At 43.6% G+C, this 17,240-nt stretch overlaps 1 protein-coding gene across 1 annotated transcript in view; it reads left to right on the top strand.

Moving 5' to 3' along the window:
- Positions 1-1,493: 1,493 nt before the first annotated feature.
- The window catches only part of sema6a (sema domain, transmembrane domain (TM), and cytoplasmic domain, (semaphorin) 6A), a 154,193-nt gene continuing 138,446 nt past the window's right edge, over positions 1,494-17,240 (top strand). The window contains exon 1 of the mRNA XM_079516770.1: positions 1,494-1,612. The gene's annotated coding sequence lies outside the window, so the exon portion shown is untranslated. The remainder of the gene's footprint in view (positions 1,613-17,240) is intronic.

Below are 17,240 nucleotides of genomic sequence, written 5' to 3'. Positions count from 1 at the left end.
GACGACCTGCTCTACCTCCTGAGCCTCAGCCGCCCTAGCTTTACAGCATCCACCTGTCACTCTATACAGACAGCTTTGTTATTATACATTCCAAGCCCCCCAACATACAGTACATGCATGCGTGTGCGTGCGTGCGTGCGTGCAAGTGGGTGGGTGTGCGTGTTCATACGTGCGTGTGTACATGCGCGTGTGCATGCTTGTGTGCATGCGTGTGTGTTTGACATCTCCCTGTGTGGGATAAGGATAACTGTCACAAATCTCAAGAACATTATTCCACTGCTCAGGAACAGTCTTGGGTCAATTTATGCAGTTCCTGTGCTTTTCTTGGTGGAGAAACTGTCAACCTATCAATCAAATACAACTGAAATGGCTCTTGATTTTGAGATATATGGCAGTTAAGTTATAAAAGATTAGGTCAAATTGCCACACGCACAGTCGCACGCATGCGCGCACGCACACACGCACACACACACACACACACACACACACACACACACACACACACACACACACACACACACACACACACACACACACACACACACACACACACAAAGGTACACCATATGGTTTCAAAAATGTCAACCAAAGAAGATTTGGATCTCCTCACTGGTCAACAAAAACACCTTGAAGACCTTAACAGGAGCCCTCATACAAGGTTTATTCAACTATGGATGCACCTCTTGGTATCACAGCACCTCAAAGCCAAAGGCCCTTAAAACAATGCTCCAGACCTCCACAAACAAACTGGTTAGGCTACTACTTGGCCTTACTCCCAGAACCCACTTCACCCCTGCCCATTTTGATAGGCTGGAATGGCTTAGGTCAAGATTCGCTATACACCATATATCTATGTACCCATGTCAAAATACTTCCCTTAATTTCAAGGAAGTCCACAATCACAACACCAGAGGGAGTTCAACAAACAACGTGCAACCCAGATTCGGCTCAAACACGGGATTAAATTAATTTTGCTTCTATGCCACAAAAATGTGGAATGCCCTACCAACAGCCATTAAGAAATGTCAATCCCTAGACTCCTACGAGCACCTACGAACAGCTGCAATTTGAAACTGGCCCCTGTAAAAACAAAATCCCCCCTCCCCCTTTTTCCCCATACTGTAGGCTACCTGTTTTTCCCTTTTTGATTTTACTTAACTTTATATATGATGATTTGTGTATATATATTTGTGTCTTTAAATGTTCTGATGAATTGAAAATGGAGGACCCTGATGTAAACAAGTCTTAGTCCTGGTTTCATCAATCAAACAATCAATCAATCAATCAATCTACAATATAATAATGATGACCATGATACAAATCAATATATCATTACTAAATTCACCGATCGCTGTCTGTCGGTGTGTCTGTCCTATTCCGGGTCACCAGTGAAATGCATGTTGGGACGGCTTCCGGGTCACCAGTGAAATGCATGTTGGGACGGACACAGATTAATACTGGGACACACTTTTCCGCGTAACAGACCAACACAGGGAAATTCCGCGTAACAGACCCACACGAGGAAAACAACTCGGACGGGGCATGTTAACGTGAACACACACGCTGTTTCGACACCACACTGAACATCATTTGCTGTTCATATTCAGAATGGGTAAGGACTAGTAATTACATTTTTTGCATTGTGGTAGAATCTTGACCTATAACTGACAGAACTAGTGTACAGTTTGTGCTCTTTGACTTATAATTAATATACTGTACAGTATACTGGAAATAACTATACTACTATACCTATATCAATGTATATGACAGCCTGCTGGGATCACTATTGATGAAACACTTACTCATTATATTATTGATAATACAGTGGTGAGAATGAGTAATGGCATCTCTACCATTAGAAGAAGGGCTCATCTTCTAACATAAACCATAATCTCTAGTTCCGTCAAATATTCTCAACTACCTTCCTACTATCTGGTCTAGTGCATCAAAGCAAGGACTTGCTCAGAACACAGCTGCACGACTTCACTGCTCTGTCAGGAGTAGTGTGTGGATGCTTTGCATGCCAGGCTGTCATGTATGAAGGTGGATGAGAGACTGGTATTGCAACCTTTGTTTTTAAAGAACATCTAGTCCTCACGGAAACCCTTCGGTTTGTTTTTACAGCTATTATTACTCATAAAAGAAAGACACGGTTATGATACTAGACAGGCAAGCCCTTAGCTCCTTTCGGAACCCTACGTTAAAGTTTCTGACATTTTGATGACTTTATGTAGGGTTCCTTATCACCGGATTCAAGCGACATGGGATGCAATCTGATTTCCCCTGACTTACCCCTGTGCTGTGGTGTGGGTGTCACGCTGACATATTCCAAAAGAAGCATATGAACGCTATAGGATACAACGAACCCTCTCACCCCCCCCCCCCCCCCCCGAACGGCACAGAAGCCGTTAAGTATTTTTAATGTTTGTACGACCGTTTGGCAGCTCTGAAATTCTCTCTTCGGTCCCTCCTTGTTGACATCTCGGTTGGCTAGCTGCGCCTACGAGGCGCGTAGGGAGGCGCAGCTAGCCAACCGAGAGGCTGGAGGCGGTACAATGGGATGTCAACAAGAGAGAATTTCAGAGCTGCCAAAACGGTCGTACAAACATTCAAAATACTTAACGGCTTCTGAGCCGTTCGCGGGGGGGGTCAGAAGGTTCGTTGTCTCCTATAGCGTTCATATGCTTCTTTTTGAATATGTCAGCGTGACACCCACACCGCAGCACAGGGGTAAGTCAGGGGAAATCAGATTGCATCCCATGTCGCTTGAATCCGGTGAGACCGGACCCTACGTGGTAGGGGTCCAAAGGAGCTCAACCCGGGGGGTCCGGAGACGGGCTAGCAAGCCCTAAGCTGTCGCTTTTCCTTACCTCTGCCCAGAACAAAGACAAAACTCTAATGTACAGGGCTATTGCATAATGGAATGTTATGCTCCCCCACATTTGGCTCCCACTGGAAATAAAGTTGGTTAAAAACAAAAACAAACAAACAAACTTAAGGAAGCAAAAGCTATCAGAAAGAAAATTAGGCTGTCACAGATCACTTTTTTTTATGTGTGACAGTCTAGTACTGCAAATGTTTTTTCTATATAATACTTAACTAATATCTTATGCAGATTAACATCTCTATAAACAGTTGCCATGCTGCAACATGTCTAACTATACCACGATCAATCACACTGGTGTACATTTTAACCTCTTATGTCCGAAAGTATGTTATACTTTATATTACATACGACAAATAGTGAAAATAGCTTTATTGTGTTTATACTGCCATATCGGAGCATGTATTATGCATTACGCTTTAAATAACATAACTGCTGATTGTGAAGTCAACTTGGAGAAATGGAGAGCAAAGGGTTAAAATCTGGACTGACACTCATTGGCACTGACACTCAGCTGATTGTCACTCAATCACTCCCCAATTGCCTGACTAATCAGCGTCAGTGCATTCACTGCACCTGAGAGTTTCCTCCGAGGTGGTGGAAAGCCTGCGAGGTTACCTGAGAGTAGGGCGTTGACCAAACACAGGAAGAGAGGAGGAAAGAGGAATCCTACACAAACCTCCATGAGGAACAACCTATGGGAACAACAGTGTGCACCCAAACAGGAGTAACACACACTGAAACATCAGAGCAGAACGGTGCAGCCATATAAAAGCTGGAGAGACAGCCGGTGAGAGAGAACTGTTTAATGATGGCCAATTGGACATGAACAATGAACATGATTATTTGATTTAAAATACATTTGAATTGATTATTGATTGATAAAAACGTTTCAATGATACTAATTAATTCAGTTTATTTAATTTACATTTCATGAGATATTATGTTTAAAAACTGTTTAAAAACGAATTGAGTAAAAACTAGAATAAGTGCCCTTCTGGGGACAGGTCTCCACCAGGAGGATAGGAGTGTGTGTGATGTTTGGCAAAATGTTTAGGAGTGATATAAACATGTTTGTTTGTTTTTTGCAACTATTTTCTTCATTGTGTTGAGGAAATGCAGAGTCAGATCACTCATAGCATCTCTGAGGATAGAATTCTGGATGAGCAGGACATGTGCAGCAGGGCCGGATTTAGCCAGCCCCACTCAGGTGGGCAGACAGAATTGTAAGGGGGGCGACTCCGCCGGCGCGGGTGGGGTGTCAAACCCACATTGGGTGGGCAGGACGCACGTTTGGGTGGGCTATGCCCACCCCTGCCCCCCCCCCTAGAACCGGCCCTGATGTGCAGCATTTTGTACAACACGGGCCACTCCTGAAGACTTTGGAAGGCAATCTTAGCCAATCAGTGTAGAATCTGAGAAATCAAACAGACTCGTCTTGATCACATGACTACAGAGATCATGTATACCGATTTGCATGAGATTTGGATGAAATCTGTGCGACTAATATAAACAATGTGTTTTGCAGAAATCGGCCTCATGGTGGCGCTATAACCGGCAGATGTGGAGGGATGCAGGGAAAATGTTTTTCCATGCCTCTAGGGAGTGTGCATACAAAGTTGTACACAGAACGATGCAGTTATAGGTAAAACAGGAATTGCCCTGTTATAGCGCCACCATGAGGCTGGTTTGGAAAATAAATTGTGTCATGTCGTCCTCAGCCTAGTGGAAATGTGCGTGTATAATTTCACGGAATTTGCACACTGTGTTTGTGATTTGTGGCATTTTGTTCGAAACGGACCAATCATGTGAGCTTTGGAAGAGAATCTTAGCCAATCAGGAAGGAAGATGGGAAATGGTGCAGATCCGTGTTGATCACATGACTATGGAGATAGTGTATACCGAATTGTGTGATGTATGGATAAAATGTGTACGAGTAATCTACAGAAATGTGTTTTGCCTAAATCGGCCTCATGGTGGTGCTATAACAGGCCGTTGAGGAATATTTGGGGCAGAGGTTCGTCGTTGGCATCCAGGGAGTGTGTGTGCAAAGTTTGGCTTGGATCGGGCCAACGGTGCCGGAGATTAGCTGGTAACAGACGGACGGACGGAAGGAAGGAAGGAAGGACGGACGGACGCACGCACGCACGCACGCACGCACACACACACACACACACACACGGACGGAGTGCAAAACATACTCTCTCCCCATGCCTTCGGCCTGGTGGAGACAATGAATTGATTTAAAATGAATTGATAAAGAGACACTAAGTAAGAATGAGATTTACAGGTGTTTAAAACAGATATGCAAAGTATGTGTATTGATTTAATGTGCATTATACTTACATTAGTTATTTTTTATTTTCCCTTTAAGGTTTTTCACCTTGCTTACTCAATGCCCATGCCTGTACACCTGTACTCGACTACAAACAAAGTAAAGAAGAGTAAAAAGAAGGAAACTGTGTCGTCATTGTATGAGTGAAACCCAGTTAAAATCTCCTTATGGTCTGTACCATCCCTTTCAAGCAGGGAAACTGCAAAATACACTAAATAGCTTGACACTGATTGACAGACTGTCAAGCCTGTCATTTACTGTACATGCCATTGTTGTACTAATTCACACAATAGGGATATTCAGAAAGTATTTTGTTTGTTCTGTATTTACTGCAGAATTTACACTCTAGCACACTATGTGGCTCAGGAGGTAGAGCAGGTCGTCCAATGATCCATGGGTCGGCGGTTCGAATCCCGGCTCCTCCTGTCTACATGTCGAAGTGTCCTTGGGCAAGACACTGAACCCCAAATTGCTCCCGATGTGCTGGTTGGTACCTTGCATGGCTTCCTCTGCAATCGGTGTATGAATGTGTGTGTGAATGGGTGAATGGGTGAATGTAATGCACAATCTATGTAAAGCGCCTTGGATAAAGGTGCTATATAAATGCACCATTTATTTATTTATTTTATTTATTTATGCATATGCCATGAATTAATCTGTTCATCCACTCAATGTTCAAAGTTCAGGTTGGGTGGGTGTAATTGATGTCATAAAACCTAAAAGAAAAACAAAAAATAGAAATCTAAAATCTATGTCATGAAACCTTTAATTTAGCAAAATTACCTAACCTACAAGCTCACAATGCCTCACATCGTGTTGTGTTATGGGCTTGTAAATTGATTCTTTTAAGGTTTCACCCAAAATCATATATTAGGTGCAGGTTCTGTTCTGGTTCTGTCGTTTTCCATAAAATTCGGCAAGAACTGAAGCTCACAGCCATTCGTCAAAGGACCTCTTGAATTAATTGCGACCGCATTTCGTAAGAAAAATATCTCCAGGCTCCAATCAGTGAACGACACTAGCCCGGAACACGGAACCTGATTGGATCCAATATCTGGACCCTGCTAATGCATGGTTGATTCGTGGGGGTAACAAAAACATCTCCAGTCTCCAACCTATAATTTGGAAGAGTATGACATCACCTCTCTATATAACATTACGTGTTATTCCTGACTCCTAATGCACTCATTGTAGTTATCATTGAATGAAGACAGGCATTGCATATAGCTTTTTGAGGGGAGGTTTGTTTTTAGTTCAATGTTTGTTTTAAAAACGCCATTGACAATAAAGGGAACATTTGCGTCATATTGTCCCTCATTACATCATATTGTCCCTTTATTGTTAATGGCATAATATATTAGCGCCCCTCACTTCACACGGGTGTGATTTTTTCTTTACTATTCCATCTTATCGCTGCTAAAACTGAAGTTATTTTTGTTGCATGTACTGCAAACAAAAGTTAACTAGTATGCTGCGTTCACAAGGGCAAGTACAAAAGATACAAAGCTTAATAGCTGTCGCTGCATTGCTATTGAAGGGTGGATCAACACGCTCGTTGATGTCAGCATGCGTCAGATGAGCAAGAGAAATATACAGGAAAATATAAAGCTTGGGGTTTACACACACACAGACACACACGCATACACACACGCATACAGACACACACACACACACACACACACACACACACACACACACACACACACACACACACACACACACACACACACACACACACACACACACACTAAGCAGTAACTGTGTGAAGAGAGACAGTGAGTGGAAATGGTTAAACAACACTTTGCAGTTTGCAGTTGAAGCCAGCTCAACTTGGATTGATTGAACTTGGAAGTGCTCTGACAACCAATTGCATGTCAAGTGCAAATTTCACATGGCAATATTTTGTTCCAATTTACAAGAAAATAAAGCTGCAGTGGTCAGTAGGGTAGTGTTACTACAACTGCATGACAGGTGACTTCTACAATGGCTACTAAATCTCCTCTTTCAGCTGTCAGTGTGATCCACAGGTGAACACCGGCCATAAGGACTCTTACAGCAGCAGGAGCGGCAACAAATAATTGTGTTCCACAGATCGAGCTCTAAATCACACAGCTCAGTAAGCCTCCAGAAGACACCCTATCACCAACAACACATCGTGATTTACAGGTACAACAAAACACATGGCTCCAGCACCCGGAGGCCCAATGCCTGGACAAGTCACATCAACACATTCTGAGGTATTATAGAGAGTGCACGTGTGTGTGCGTGCGTGCGTGTGTTGGGGTGGGATGATGTGTGTGCAGTGCACGCTTAACTGGTACCCATCCTTCATTCATGCTATGAATAAATAAATGGGTGAAAACATTCTGTACTGTCTGTATATTTATGTGAGTATTCACTGCGTAAGCACATGCATATAGGAGATGCTTCTTATGCTGATTGCGTGCGTGCGTGCGGGCATGCCCATTTCCCACACCCATGTGTTTATGTGTTTGTTTACATGTGCACACTCACTGATGTGCATGTGTGCCTTCCTCTATTTATTTTTCTATTTTTATTTTTCTATTTACTTTGCAGTTCAGGAAGGTTGAAGGAGTTGTGTCTGCTCCACTGAGAATGTGGACATGACAGACAAGACAGACTGTCGTAATGTGGATCAATGCTACAGGCAGCCAGAGAGTGTGTACAGGAAGCCATGACAGCGTTCCAGCGTCTGCGTCAGGAGATGACAAGAGCTTAAAGGAGCTGAGCAAAGTCTCTGGTGGTTGGTGTGTGCCTGCTGGCCTCCTGCTGCTGGATGCTGCCATCCCAGATGGGGATGCTATAGTTCAGTGTTCACCAAAACAGTGGGTCGGGAGACTCAGGACCCATTTTTATGGGTGGTAGTAAAGTAAATATCCCTTTTTCTAAGATTAGTATTATTATTTCGAAAGATTAAAAAACAATCGTAATTTTTCAGAAAAAAAACTATTCAAAAGAATTTCAATAAATTCATGAATTAAAAAAAAGTTTTAAGTTTCGAGTTTCGAACTTGTAGATCTACCAGTGGCAGCTTTATGCTTCAATCGTTTCAATTGAAATTGGCCTCGAGCCTCCAGGGGCCTCCCAAAAAAAAATATATTATTTTCTTTTTTCCTTTTCAATCAGCCTTGTCAATTATTCAGCCTCATCCTGTACGTCTACTTACCTAGTTGGCAGCAGCTAATAATCACTGCAGGTACTCGACCTGTCATGTCACATTGACCTGTGTTGTTTGGTTGTAATTGTTCCCACTTCCCAGTGTGTGCACTCACAGAGTTGCGATTGCATCATGGTATAGCCTATGCTGCCTTCCAGTTATACCTTAAAGTAAAACATTGTTTAATCAAGCTGCTTTTGTGTAATTTTCTACTTGGCTGTGTATGCTGTTCATGCTTGTTTTTTTTTGTTTTTTTTAATTAATTAAAATTATGACGTCATGAACGGGGCCTCCCGATCCTTAAGGCCGCCCCTGAGATCTACTATTTTCACTAGTTCAAAGTTTTCTTTTGGGTCTCGAGCTTGGGAACCACTGTAAGTTGCCCTACCGCTCCTGAAATCTGAGTCCTATTCACCTGGGATAACTAGTCTCCACTGACATAAGCATATTGTCGCTTTCACGGCAGGAACATAGGGCATCTTGGCGGCGCCTTACCTCTTTGCACTACCCGCTAGGTCTCTACCCATGAATTCTACACATGAAGGCAGAAGTGAGAGTGTAGATTTCTTGTGTCATTTGTGTTTATATAAGATGATAGTCTAAGAAGAGAAAGATTTGTGCTGCGAGAGAGGGAGGGAGAGATCGTAAGATTACTCAAGGATAATGGCTTGTGCAATCTTGGCATCCTGCACGGTGATTGGTCTTATTAGTGACAAAACAAACTGGTCAGGCTCCCACTTGGCCTCACCCCCCGAACCCACCTCACCCCTGCCCACTTTGACAGGCTGGAATGGCTTAGGGTCGACGACAGAGTACAGCATCTTGCAATGGGTCTGGTCCACAAGATTCGATACACCACCAAGATACCCATGTACCTGTCTAAATACTTCCTTAATGTTAACGAAGTCCACACCCACAACACCAGAGGGAGTGCAACAAACCATGTGCAACCCAGATTCGGCACAAACAAGGGACTAAATTATTTTCGCTTCTATGCCACCAAAATGTGGAACGCCCTACCAACAGTCATTAAGACATGCAAATCCCTTGACTCCTTCAAAACCGCTCTCAAAGGGCACCTACGGATGGCTGCAATTCAAAACTGGCCCCCGTAAAATCTGAATCCCCCCCACCACCCACCCCTTTTTCCCCTCACTATATGTTTCTTTTCCCTTTTTACCTCCTTTATGATGAATTCCTGTTCTCTTTTTTTAAAATATATATATATATATACACAGTAGAAGTGTCTATTTGTACGTCTCTAAATGTTTTGATAATTTGAACAAGGTGGACCCTCTTGTAAACAAGTGTAATGCTTTATTCACAGTTAACAGTCTTTGTATTGAGTTGTGCTTGAAATGTACTGTAATTCTGCAAACTGTTAATAAATATTTCAATCAATCAAAAGTGTAACGCTCAAAACCAATTTAGGCATTAAAGCAGATGCTCTTAATCCAGAGCGATTTACAGTAAGAAAGAACAAAAAACATGGCAATACATCAAATGCATAAAAATAGGGAGCTAGGGTTTGTAGGATCCGATCAGACTTGCAAGATATGGGGGTGCCATACCTTTGGTTACTTGGAAGGCTATCATCAGAGTTTTGTAATCTGTGCGGGTGGCGACCGGGAGCCAATGGAGGGAGAGGAGAAGGCGGGACACATGTGAGAATTTTGGCTGGTTGAAGACCAAGGCCTAGTTCACACCTACACAACAAATGTTCGGTCCGTGTGTGATGCCTGATTGCTTTTTGATTGCTGCTCCAATTCATTTTCAATGGGAGTCACATGGTTTGACCAAACATTTTTGTTTGATGAGGGGGGAGCAATCAGCAATCAGCGATCAAACACAAATGTTTGATCAAACCATGTGACTCCCATTGGAAAAGCATTGTGGTGGACCAAAAAAACAAAAAAACGACCAAACATTGCTTGATTGGTGTTTGGTACGTGTGAATGAGGCCCAAGCGAGCTGCGGCATGTTGGATCAATTGGAGAGGCTTAAGTGCGCATGCCGGTAGGTCAGTAAGGAGGGAGTTACAATAGTCAAGTTTTGATGAGACTCATGTCTGGATAAGGAGCTGGGCTGACTCCTGGGTGAGGAAGGGTCTGATTCGTCGAATGTTATAGAGTGTAAACATACAGGATCGAGTGACCGCTGTAATGCTATGAATGAGAGCTGACTGTCCAGGACAACACAATGTACACTAAATCCCTTGGCACTATCATCTCTGCTCACAATATATCCTATCACTGCTATGCCGATGACACACAACTGTTTCTATCCTTCCCCCCCTCTGCCACTCAGGTGGGATAGCGCATCACTGCATGCCTGGCTGACATCTCACAGTGGATGTCCTCCAACCACCTCAAGCTGAACCCAGACAAGACTGAGCTTCTCTTCTTCCCAGCTAAGTCCTGCCCTATGCGGGAGCTAACTATTTCCGTAGACAACGCCCTGGTAACGTCTGTCCCAACAGCCAGGAACCTTGGTGTTGTCCTGGACAGTCAGCTCTCGTTCAAAACTCACATCACAACTGTCACCCGATCCTGTAGGTTCACACTCTATAACATACGACGAATTAGACCGTTCCTCACCCAGGAATCAGCCCAGCTCCTAATCCAGTTTTGTCTTGTCAAAACTTGACTATTGTAACTCCCTCCTCACTGGCCTACCGGCATGTGCACTTAAGCCTCTCCAACTGATCCAAAATGCTGCAGCTCGCTTGGTCTTCAACCAGCCAAAATTCTCACATGTCTCCCCCCTGCTCCGCTCCCTGCACTGGCTCCCGGTCGCTGCCCACACAGAATACAAAACTCTGATGCTGGCATTTAAAGCAACCAAAGGTATGGCTCCCCCATATCTTGCAAGCATGATTGAACCCTACAAACCCTCCCGCACACTCAGATCAGCCAACGCAGGGAAGCTGGAAGTACCCTCACTAAAAACGCCGGGACAACGCTCCACACCTCCCAAACTCTTCTCCCTTCTTGCCCCAAAACTGTGGAATGCACTTCCCGTTGCAATCAGAACTGCAGCATCACTCCCGATCTTCCGCCGTAGTCTGAAAACCCACCTTTTCAGACTCCATCATGGCCCATAGCACTTACCCTACCCCCTTAGACAGCACTTTTTAGACTTAGATAGCATTTGAAACAGACTTATAGCATGTCATGTAGACAGCACAATAATTGCACTGTATGTAGTCATAGCACTTCATAGTATATATGTACAGCATAGTTGCTGATTTGTGTCACTGTTTGTAAAACAAGCCCCTCCCACTAACTTTGGATGCCGATTACAGCTGAACAATACGGACTATGAACATTTTGCCTGTGGTGTTTTAATCGGATAGGTCCAGAGATGATGTGTACCGTTTTTTTGTGAGATTTGCACAAATGTGTGTTTTGAAGAAAAGTCAAAATGTCGGGAAATCTATCCTGACGCAAATGGGCACGGCATATATGGGGAGATGCGTCATGACCCAGGGAAATTTTGATTTTCCGACCTACTATACGGTTCAAGAGTTATAAGGCGAAATGTAAAGTGGGCTGTTATAGCGCCACCATAAGGCCGACTGATGTAATTATTTATTACATGAATTTTAATAATTATTATGAACCCTCCAAGTGTTGTGACTGTAGCTCCGACGGTTTCTGAGAGAAAAATACTTGATGTGAGTTTTCGCATTTTCCCATGTAAGTGGATGGGTAATTTTAATGCACTAATACATTAATTATTAATCAATAATTTGTTAAAGTGAAAAAAGGGCTTCGTTACGCCCTCCGTAATATTATGGTCAATGCTTGTGTGAAAAGTCAGAGCGATTGGTGCAGGCAGTGAGGAGCTACGACAGTGTTTCAGACATTCATTCACTCACTCAGACATTCATTCACTCACCAGACATTCATTCACTCACTCAGACATTGAGTGAATTATAGTATGATGATTATGATAAGGCTGGTTTTGGAAGATAGCAACTGTTGCACGGGAACACCCCTTGCGCCTTGCTAAATCCCTAATAGTGGGTTTAGCCGCTTTGGGCCAAGAGACCAATCTCCAAATTTCATCTTTTTGTTTTTCTAAATAAATTATTCATGCCCTACTATATAACTTTTTTTGTGCAAAATTAACTGACCTACATGCTCACTGTACATCAATCATGAAGTGTTGTGAGCTTGTAGATCTGCATAAAATATTTTCTCAACATTTTCATCTATGATAATTTGCCTTAAGACTGCTTGTGGATTTTATAAATATTTAACCAATGAAAATATTAAGAGCAGCTTGTGGCTACATAGTAACTTCATGTGATTCAATGGAACACAGGTTCTTTTTTTCCACAGTGATATCTCAAAAGCTCAAACTACGAGTGTGTATACTAACATTATTGAGCACATTGAATCACACAACCGCCTCCACACTAACAAGGCTTTTCCACTTCAAAGAAAGAGAGAGAGAGAGAGAGAGATGGACTGTGCTTGTAAAACTGAGGAAGGCTACTTGTGTGCGTTTGTTTTGGTTGGAGGCTTACATAATTTACATTTGATGATATCAGTTCAGTTCAGTTTCCCACTATGGCCTATGTATGCAATCACTATACGTACAGTAGTGTTTCCCCCGTGGCAATACACAAGAATCTTTCGTTCACATGGGAGGTTTACACCATCATGTGTATATAGCCTACTTATACTATGTGAGCATGTGAGGAATAAAAACTCTTGAATCTTGAATATTATGCAAACACCAATACCCATGACTATAATGAATTAAACAAGCCTACGTTTCTTCAGTTCTCTTGTTGGTGAGAACTGCCTTGTTAGTTTCTCTTTACAAAATATGTGGGTGATGTGTTTGTATTTGGAATTGGGATGAATCAGATTTCCACACAATACTTTTACAATTAAACTACTCTTAAAATCTGGTCATGGTTTTGAGAGGGTCCAAAGCAGTGCTTTATACTATCAGGTATAATACTATAGGTTAGCTGTGCAATATTTCTGTAGTCCATTGTAACACAGAACAATTCAAAACATGGACAATGATAGTAGTACAACACGCAAGTGGTTGATAATGGTCCTGTACAGAGGCACTATGTCTGAGCTTTTATTGTAAACAGCCAGCAATAAACATTGCCCAATTATACCCCTTGGGGACTTGAACAACAAACGTTTCAAGCCCCCCATCCACCCCAGCTGATGTTCCAGGTTTTTGGATAGCAGTATTTTATCATCTATGTCAGGCCAAAACCTTGTACCTAATTCAACTTCTTGTGTTTTTCCCCATAAATTACAATTTACAATTTAGGCATTTAGCAGACACTGTTAATCCAGAGTGACAGTGGAATATCTATATGCATATACTATAGTGCTATGTCTACATAAAATGCTATCTAAAAGTTAATGCCTATATTTCGTGGTACAAGGCTGTCACACATAAGCAGTGAAAATGATATATAAGTACAAGCTCACAATGCATTGTGACGCAGTGTGAGCTTCACATGGGAGGTTTTCGAGTTTCGCATTTGTGTAAGTATGCAATGGCAATATACAATTCAGGTATAAGAACTAGAAAGAAAATTTAAATATTCATTGATTTTATTTGATTATATTTTAAGTCTGAAACTAAGCCATAAATTACAGAACAATGAAAACCAAAAGCGGTTATTCAGTTATAAGAAAATGTAATAGCCTACATGTTCCTGCATGTGGCACCACTACCAGGGATGTTGGTAGTAAAATCATCAGTATTAATTTAAGTGTAAAAGTTACAGTTCAATGTTAGAAAAAAATGATCTGTCCCCACCAATATTCAAACCAATATGCCCAAATGTCTATAGTTAGAAATATGCAGTTTGCCAGTTAGGGGTTTCTGTTGGCATTGAACTGTATGTCATGACATTCAATATGCCAGGTTATTCTCTTGCCAGTTTATACTCTTTGTTACTGTTAACCTCACTTGACACTCTGCCAATAAACCCTGCCAGTAAAGCCCCTGCTCTGTTCTTTTTGGCTGGACCAGCAGGGCCAGCCCAGTAGATGCATTATGTCTTTGACTGAGTCACTGAGTGATTAGGTTACAGCATTGGTCAGACTAACAATAGATTAGCCAATCGCAGAGCAATCACCCCTTCAGGCTATGGGATGTAGTCTATCCTCGGTTGGCCTAACAACTAACTAGCCTATCACAGATCAATCATCCCTCTAGCTCAGCTCAGTCCCGTTTGAAGCTGAAAAATGGGTTCTCTTGAGTTTTTCCCAATTGGATGCATAAGGCTATTTATATATTTAATACGACAATAAAGGATAAGTATAGCATAGTTCATGATTTTGAATGTTTTTGTTCATTATTGATAACTGAGACCCATTTAAGGTTACCAATTTGAAGGTAGGGTAAGTGATATATACTGTACCAGTAAGACGCCGTAAGGGCGAGAAGTGACCTCGCCCTAAAGGGTGTGGTCCCGTGCACGCATCCGCCTGGGTGGCAGACGGCTGGGCGAGCGCTGGTGCTTTGGCATGGGGGGTCAGATCAACATATGGAATGAATTCTGTACTGGCCATATATGGGAGTGTACAGGGTTTGATGAGGTCAGATCAACAAAAGTTGCTGGCCGGCTCCATATATGCAGATCTAGGTGATGATCCAGTCTTCTCCATGTATGGGTATCCAGGGTTAGATGAGGTCAGTGTCGTGATCTTCATATATGGAGATGGCCATATATGGTGGCATGACGACGTGTCACGAGGCGTGATGTCATGAGGCGTGACCATATATGGAGGCGTTAAGGGTCTCCATGATGTCACATGATGTCACAAGGTCAGATCCATATATGGAGATCTAAGGGTCTCCATGATGTCACGTGATGTCACAAGGCATGATGGATTGGCAACCATATATGGTGGTGTAACGGACGCCGGGACGCGAGACGCAGGATTTCATAGTAAATGCGACCTTTGGTCGCAATAAAACCAGTAAGTTTTACTGGTTGGCCTGAGGACGAGACGCTGAAACAACAGAGCTTCTTAATACGGCACAGTTGAGAAGCAGGAGTAAAAATTAATCTTGCCCAATCGGCCAAGGCCTGTGGGGAACAAAGTGGGATATGACATGGTCCAGAGGTGCTGTATTCAGATGTGGGCTGCTGGGCCCGCGTGTGCCAATCGATGGCCGTTCAGACCATCTGTGCCTCCCACCGCCGATCCTACTCGTCAGTCATACTGGTGGCGACGGGGTCCCCCTGCTCGACCTCGTGTGCCTCGTCATGCTGTGGCTGGGAATCCACATCCTGATCCGTGTCCACAATCTCTTCCAACTTGGTGGGCACCCCGTCTTCGGGTAAACTGGTCCCACTGGATCTGAATGTCTGCATAGAAGGGATTGTTGTCTTGCAACCATCTCAAGGCGAACATGATGCGTGTACGACGAACCCTGAAATCCTTGTGTGTGTTGTCCCTGCTTCCGTACGACGAGCATGCGGGCAGCAAGTGGAGTCCAAGGTAGCTTTTGAACGAAGGCATGCAAGACTGCAAGTCCTGCTTGAAAGCAATGACGTGGTTTTGGTACCCGTACTGACCCCCTCCGCACAGGTGACACACGTACATGCAGGGCAAGTACCGGGCAATGAGCATCTCGTCCAAGAAGTTGAGGCCCGAGAGCTCAGCGGGTACATCGGCATCCGGCTGCATCCCGTTGGAGGCGTTCCACTTCGTGGGCTCGTGCTTGTCCCGGTTACAGACGTTGCAGACACCGCAGGCGTTGAGCTTGAGGCCGAGACATTGGCGGTGGCAGCATGCAGCTACACTCTTGAAGTTGCAGATTCTGCTCGGCGACTAAGAACTTCTGCTGAGGCGTGGCAAGAGGTGGCTGGTCCGTGAGATTCTGGTGGTGGCGCCGCTGCTGCTCTGTTCAGGCCGTGGTGGCGTCTGGCCAGACGGCGGCGCTGCTCATCTGCAGTCTCCTCCGTGAGAGTGTGGAGGTCGCGCTTTGGCATGGGATCAACTTTGACCAAAAATTGCACAATGAAAAACAGGTGTGCAGGCCAGGATTCATGGCCATGGCCAGGGTTCATGGCCATAAATAGCATGTCTTGAGTGTAGAGGGTTTGATGATGTCAGACTGACATATGCGTGATCATGGAGACGTGATGTCACGATGCATGACCATATATGGAGACGTGGGGGACTAGATGTGATGTCACAATGCGTGACCATATATGGAGGTGTGGGGTGACGGACTGACTGACGAGAAATGCACGTTTTCATAGTAAACCTGCAGTCGCAATTAGTGAATAGCTCTATTCACTAATTGCTTTTTACTTTTTATGTATGTGATGTATGCCATGCTTTTTTGTTATTGCTTAATGTAAATCGCTCTGGATTAAGGAGTATAAAGGGCCGTTCAAACGGGCAGCGATGAACGCAGCTGTTGTCTCCTGGATCAACGACAGGTCTGCTCCAGGTCTGCTGTAGCGGGGCGTGACAACGCAAGCGAAAACAAAAGCTAAACAATCCATGTCTGGTGAGTCATGCACGAAACGAGCACGTGAGCAACAATTTCACAGGACCGCGCTCACGTAAATACGCTTGCGATGTTGCCCCTCGACTTCTCTGCGCGTACAGAAAAGAAACGCAGGTCTCATTGGAAATGAACTAGGTGCGTTATATCGCTTCCCGTTTGAAAGGCCCTTAACAGTGTAAACAGAAAATGCATTTCAGGTCGGGATACCAATTTAATCCAATCAGGAGAGAGAACCAGACAAAATTGGAACTGGGACACTATCAAATTTAAGCTGATATGCTACTCTTTCCTGATTGGCTGAACATTTTCAACTGACCTGAAAA

This window comes from Electrona antarctica, assembly GCF_951216825.1.
Source record: "Electrona antarctica genome assembly, chromosome: 12".
Lineage (NCBI taxonomy): Eukaryota > Metazoa > Chordata > Actinopteri > Myctophiformes > Myctophidae > Electrona > Electrona antarctica.
This window is presented reverse-complemented; position numbering and strand designations above follow the sequence as displayed.